Genomic DNA, 6,610 nt, shown 5'->3' on the forward strand with positions numbered 1-6,610 from the left:
CAAAGATTCCCAGTTTCTCTATTACAGAGAGGGGCATGAGGTTTATCCCTGAACCAAGGTCACACAGAGCCTTTTCAAAGATCATGTTGCCTATGGTACAAGGTATTATGAACTTTCCAGGATCCTGTTTCTTCTGAGGCAATGTCAGTTGATCCAGATCACTCAGTTCATTAGTGAACAAGGGAGGTTCATCTTCCCAAGTCTCAATACCAAATAATTTGGCATTCAGCTTCATGATTGCACCAAGGTACTTGGTAACTTGCTCTTCAGTAACATCCTTATTCTCTTCAGAAGAAGAATACTCATCAGAGCTCATGAAGGGCATAAGGAGGTTTAATGGAATCTCTATGGTCTCTAGATGAATCTCAGATTCCTTTGGTTCCTCAGAGGGAAACTCCTTATTGATCACTGGACGTCCCAGGAGGTCTTCCTCAATGGGATTCACGTCCTCAACCTCCCTATCAGGTTCGGCCATGGTAATTAATTCAATAGCCTTGCACTCTCCTTTTGGATTCTCTTCTATATTGCTTGGGAGAGTACTAGGAGGGATTTCAGTGATCCTTTTACTCAGCTGGCCTACTTGTGCTTCCAAATTTCTAATGGAAGACCTTGTTTCATTCATGAAGCTTACAGTGGCCTTGGACAGATCAGAGACTAAGTTTGCTAAATTAGAGGTATTTTGTCCAGAGTTCTCTATCTGTTGCTGAGTGGATGATGGAAAAGGTTTACTATTGTTAAACCTATTTCTTCCACCATTATTAAAAGATTTACCAAGAACAACTTGAAGATCATGAAGAACACCATGAATGCATGAATTTTTCGAAAAAATGTAAGATGAATATGCAATTGACACCAAACTTTCAACTTGACTCAAGACTCAAACAAGAAACATGAAATATTTTTTATGTTTATGATTTTATGAAATTTTTTTTTTGAAAGATTTTTGAAAAAATTTTGAAAAGAAAACGAAAAAGAAAATTACCTAATCTGAGCAACAGGATGAACCGTCAGTTGTCCAAACTCGAACAATCCCCAGCAACGGCGCCAAAAACTTGGTGCACGAAATTGTGATCTCAGGCAACGGCGTCAAAAAATTGGTACGCACGTCTTAATAAATCGTTTTTCATTCACAACTTCGATACAACTAACCAGGAAGTGCACTGGGTCGTCCAAGTAATAAACCTTATGTGAGTAAGAGTCGATCCCACGGAGATTGTTGGTATGAAGCAAGCTATGGTCACCTTGTAAATCTCAGTCAGGCAGATATCAAAAGGTTATGGAGTTTTCGAAATTAAATAATAAGTAAACATAAAATAAGGATAGAAACACTTATGTATATCGTTGGTGAGAATTTCAGATAAGTGTATAGAGATGCTTTCGTTCCTTTGAACCTCTGCTTTCCTGCTGTCTTCATCCAATCAGTCTTACTCCTTTCCATGGCTGGCTTTATGTAAGGACATCACCGTTGTCAATGGCTACTTTTAATCCTCTCTGGAAAATGGTCCGATGCGCTGTCTCAAAATTTATGAGTGGAATGAAGAAAAGATATTTTTTTGATTTTTGAATTTTATGATGAAAGAGAAAAACACACAAAAGACACACAACTTAAAATTTTTAAATCTAAAGCTCCTTGTTTTCGAAAATTTTTGGAGGAAAAATACCAAGGAATACCAAACTTAAAAATTTTAAGATCAAAACACAAGAAAGACTCAAGAACACCTTGAAGAATCACAAGAACAACAAGAACATGAAGGTAGAACACCAAACTTAAAATTTTTAGAAAACCAAAATAAAATGTTCGAAAACAAAAGAGAAATCAACAAGAAAACACCAAACTTAAAGTTTGGCATAAGATTTAATAGAAAAATTATTTTTGAAAAAAGAATTTAAAAAGAAGATTCCCAGCAAGTGCACTGGGTCGTCCAAGTAATACCTTACGTGAGTAAGGGTCGATCCCACGGAGATTGTTGGTTTGAAGCAAGCTATGGTTATCTTACAACTCTTAGTCAGGATATTAATTAGTGGTTGTCAATTGACTTGCAAATGAACAAGAGAGCATGAAGTAAAGGTTACTTATTATGCAGTAATGGAGAATATGTTGGGGTTTTGGAGATGCTTTGTCTTCTGAATTTCAGCTTTTCTCTTGTATTCCTCTTCCCTCATGCATGCAAAAGTGCAAAGTTCCTTCCATGGCAAGCTGTGTGTTGGTGGATCACCGTTGTCAATGGCTACCATCTGTCCTCTCAGTGAAAAGGGTCCACGTGCGCTGTCACTACACGGCTAATCATCTGTCGGTTCCCACTCATGCTGGAATAGGATCCATTGATCCTTTTGTGTCTGTCACTACGCCCAACACTCGCGAGTTTGAAGCTCGTCACAGCCATCCAGTCCCAGAATCTTACTCGGAATACCACAGACAAGGTTTAGACTTTCCGGATTCTCATGAATGCTGCCATCAATCTAGCTTATACCACAAAGATTCTGATTAAGAAATCTAAGAGATACTCATTCAATCTGATGTAGAACGGAGGTGGTTGTCAAACACACGTTCATGAATTGAGGAAGGTGATGAGTGTCACGGATCATCACCTTCTCTATAATTAAGCGCGAATGAATATCTTAGATAGGAACACGCATATTTGAATGGAAAATAGAAATAGTTGCATTAATTCATCGGAACACAGCAGAGCTCCTCACCTCCAATAATGGAGTTTAGAGACTCATGCCGTCAGAGATTACAAAGTTCAGATCTAAAATGTCATGAGATACAAAATAGATCTCTAAAAGTTGATTAAATACTAAACCAGTAACCTAGGTTTACAGAAAATGAGTAAACTATGATAGATAGTACAGAAATCCACTTCTGGGGCCCACTTGGTGTGTGCTGGGACTGAGACTTAAGCTTCTCACGTGCCTGGGCTGTTTTGGGCGTTCAACTACAGGTTGTAACCTGTTTCTGGCGTTGAACTCCAACTTGTAACCTGTTTCTGGCGCTGGACGCCAGACTGCAACATGGAACTGGCGTTGAACGCCAGTTTACGTCATCTATCCTTGTGTAACGTATGGACTATTATATATTGTTGAAAAGCCCTGGATGTCTACTTTCCAACGCAATTAAAAGCGCACCAATTGGACTTCTGTAGCTCCAGAAAATCCATTCCGAGTGCAGAGAGGTCAGAATCCAACAACATCAGCAGTCCTTTTTCAGCCCGAATCAGATTTTTGCTCAGCTCCCTCAATTTCAGCTAGAAAATACCTGAAATTACAGAAAAATACACAAACTCATAGTAAAGTCCAGAGATATGAATTTTTCCTAGAAACTAATGAAAATATACTAAAAACATAACTAAAACATCCTAAAAGCTACATGAAATTAACCCCAAAAAGCGTATAAAATATCCGCTCATCAAGAATGCATCCCAATTATACACATAGAGAAGACCACAATCAGAACCTGTGATCCTTCAATAGCTTCCAGAAGGCCTGCTGATATAGGTCCTCCTTTCAGAGCCTAGTATCATCCCTGAAGGCAACTATGCCGTGTCTGCAGAGAGCTGCATAAAGATGATTGGTGAAGTTGAAGCGAGTTTCCTCTTTGAAACTGACAAACACGTCATATTTCCAATTCTTCTCAAGAGACAAGGGGCTTTGGATTCTTATATATTGATAATTAATTAGTATTTGATTGTTTAATTATTTATTATGTCCAAAAGATAATAGGGTAGTTAACTAATGCTACAAACAAAATCTTTGAAGATGCTTAGACAGTGAGCATACATAATAAGAACACACGAGACTAACCTCTCCCACTATACTTCTTACTTCTGGAGTCGCTTGTTTGAACTGAAAGCACTGATCCTGAGATTTTGTTAACCTCATACAGCAATACAGCCAAGAACAGAAAACTGCAATTATGCCAACATTAGAAGGGTGATCAACAAGTGTCCATATGAATAAACCAAAATATCAATTTATACATTTTGGATTTGGAACCATCTTAATGCTATGCTTGAGTACGATTCCATATCTAAATGGTAATCTATTATTTGCACAGAAGAGGTAGTAGTGTGTCTATTGCTATAGGGGTTGGGAGGAGCAATCAGGGCAACTGCTTCTGCTATGAAGACTCTGAATTAAAAGAAAAAAACTGTCATCCATTTTAAATCACATGAAACATTCAAATTATTAAGCAAGCTCTACCCAACTGCTAACAAAGAAAATATGGGGCTTTCGAGAAAAGTCGACTAGTAAAGCAATATATTTTCGGTTCAAAATACTAAATAGTGGTCAAATTGTGACAAAATCCAAAGTATAAATCAACTTCATGATCTATATAAAACGTGACACGATACAAATAGATTGTGGGTGGATTTATCTTAATCATTACTAAAAAGCTATACAATACATAACACATCCATTTGTATGATTATTTATCAATTTATAATATTTTAGTCACCATATTACTTACAAGCACAACTAATCCACAAAAAAATGACTCAGGTCACAAATAACTAAGCCTAGGTCAAATCAACAATAATTCAGTTAGAGAGCAATAAGATAACATCAAGAAGAAAAAGAAATACTTTAACAACCGAAAACTCCAAAGTTGCACCTCAGTCTCTGATGTATATCTGTTAGCTGCATTTGTAGAAGCCTTACTTGATGAGTTAATTCCTGCATGTGGAACATTTTTGTTGTTTAACTTCCAATTTAAATTTTCTGAAGCTATTTTAATCATGATCATTGTGATGTTTATGAAGAAATTGTACCTCCACAGTTTGACTGCTGCAAGATGGAAAAGAAGCAAAGTCAGACCCATCAAAAGCTCTTAAAAAGTGAAAATTCAAATATCACAATAACTTACCTTGAACCCAAGAAATCTTGTATTTTTACATCGTGATCCAATTTCTTGAAAGGTTTTCTTTAGTGCCTATATTTTAAACACAACCAGAATGTTCAGCATCACTAATAAAAGTTCAGAGGAAACACGAAATATGAACCCAATGCATCAAATGCACAATATATAGAAAAGACAAATGTGAGATGAAAAGAATGTCTTACTTCAAGACTTTCCAATTTCCTTCTCAAATAAAATGGCAAAAAGATTAGTTCATATATAATCAAAAAATGAAATAGAAAAAACACAACCTCAGTAGAAAGTTTTGACACATTCAACCTTTAAACCTTTCAAATCGATAACCAAATAATTTTTTGTTTTGACACATATGATCATGGATTTTAATGCAGTCAATTATATGTCACACTCAGTTTTGGCGAGTTTATATTGTGTCCGCATCACATATTACCTCTTGTATTAAATTTTCCATCTAATATAATAACGTCTTGCAAGTTGAAGGCAAAGCAAAAGAGCTCGAAACAAGAGAGAAGGAGTTTAAAAGCTAAGTGGAGGAGTATGCATTAAACAAGGAGAATTTTGAGAAACCCAATTAAGAACAAAAAGCAACAGATTCTCTATTTATTAGCACATATTGGAAGGTAACAAACACTAAACAAACTATAGAAGAATCCCTCAGAATTATGTAGATTAAACCTAAACAGAGGCTTAGAACTTGATAATATAATGTTTCACTGTGTTACTGGAAGCCCATCTGTCTAGAAGTTGAAAGCATATAAGATAGAATGATTTATTAAAAGGAAGGGTACAAATGTGAAAGACAGAGATCCCACATGGCACTGATGATTTCCTCAGGTTTAAACAATAATTTCTCAAAATCATTTCCTGATGATTTTTCTACATGGCACTGATGATAAACCCAATACAAAATATTGAAAATTTTTTCAACAGCGTCATTTTTTAGTTAGCAATTCTTTAAAAGTTTAAATGACTTTGAAATGGAGTTTGCTTTGACTAAATATGCTGTCATCTGGCACCAAAAAAACTATAAATTCCATAAAAAGCTAAAAGAAATGTGCACAGTTAAGAGTTGACTTGACTAAGAGACTTAGAGAAACCCTTCCTTAGAGGATGAATTTTAACAGAGTTAAGAAAGCGCGTATGAAAGGATCAATTGAGAAAGAAGATAAAGAAGAGTCGAGAGAAGAGTACCTGGGTGGAGCCATGGAAATTGAGAAGCTGGTTTCTGCTTTCCTGAAAAGCTAAAATTAAGAGTACCTGCGTTTGTGAAGCAGTTGAAGATAGAAGCCAGAAGAAGAAAACACACAGAACCCAAAAATATCATAAAGAATGAAAAATTAATTTCATATATAGTTTATGAAAACACACATAACCCAAAGATAGATACTATAGTCACTTCAGAATATGATAAATATACATCCTTGTATCTCAGAGTAACTACTAACTATACAAAATTCAATTTAATATAGTATAGGAAAATCAGAACTGAAAGATCATTTAAGTAAAAATGGATGCCAAAAGTTCATATTTAAGGGAAGAAAAGCTATGCCAACTACACCAATACCATCATCTAGTTAACTTGTAACAGCACACTCTTAACTCCTTACATCACCAACCAAGCACCTAACAAATTAACTAGCTAATTGTAACCACTTTAATTAATTCCTAACAGCCGACTATGTCAGTTATAGAGTTGCAAGGGAAAAAAAGAGAAGAAAATCTAGCCATCTCAGT

The 6,610-nt window shown here is 35.8% G+C and overlaps 2 long non-coding RNA genes across 2 annotated transcripts in view; both read right to left on the reverse strand.

Moving 5' to 3' along the window:
• The window catches only part of LOC107624362, a 40,676-nt gene extending 36,677 nt beyond the window's left edge, over positions 1-3,999 (reverse strand). Inside the window, exons 1-2 of the long non-coding RNA XR_001616858.2 lie at positions 3,802-3,999; positions 3,455-3,554 (exon numbers count right to left, since the gene is read on the reverse strand). This is a non-coding gene — a long non-coding RNA (uncharacterized LOC107624362). The remainder of the gene's footprint in view (positions 1-3,454; positions 3,555-3,801) is intronic.
• On the reverse strand, positions 4,612-6,200 carry LOC107622063. The gene is made up of 5 exons (XR_001616052.2): positions 6,068-6,200; positions 5,062-5,080; positions 4,865-4,930; positions 4,770-4,785; positions 4,612-4,674 (listed from the first exon to the last, which is right to left on the reverse strand). It is a non-coding gene; the product is annotated as an uncharacterized LOC107622063 (long non-coding RNA).

The sequence above is a fragment of the Arachis ipaensis genome, chromosome B10 (assembly GCF_000816755.2).
Source record: "Arachis ipaensis cultivar K30076 chromosome B10, Araip1.1, whole genome shotgun sequence".
NCBI classification, from domain to species: domain Eukaryota; kingdom Viridiplantae; phylum Streptophyta; class Magnoliopsida; order Fabales; family Fabaceae; genus Arachis; species Arachis ipaensis.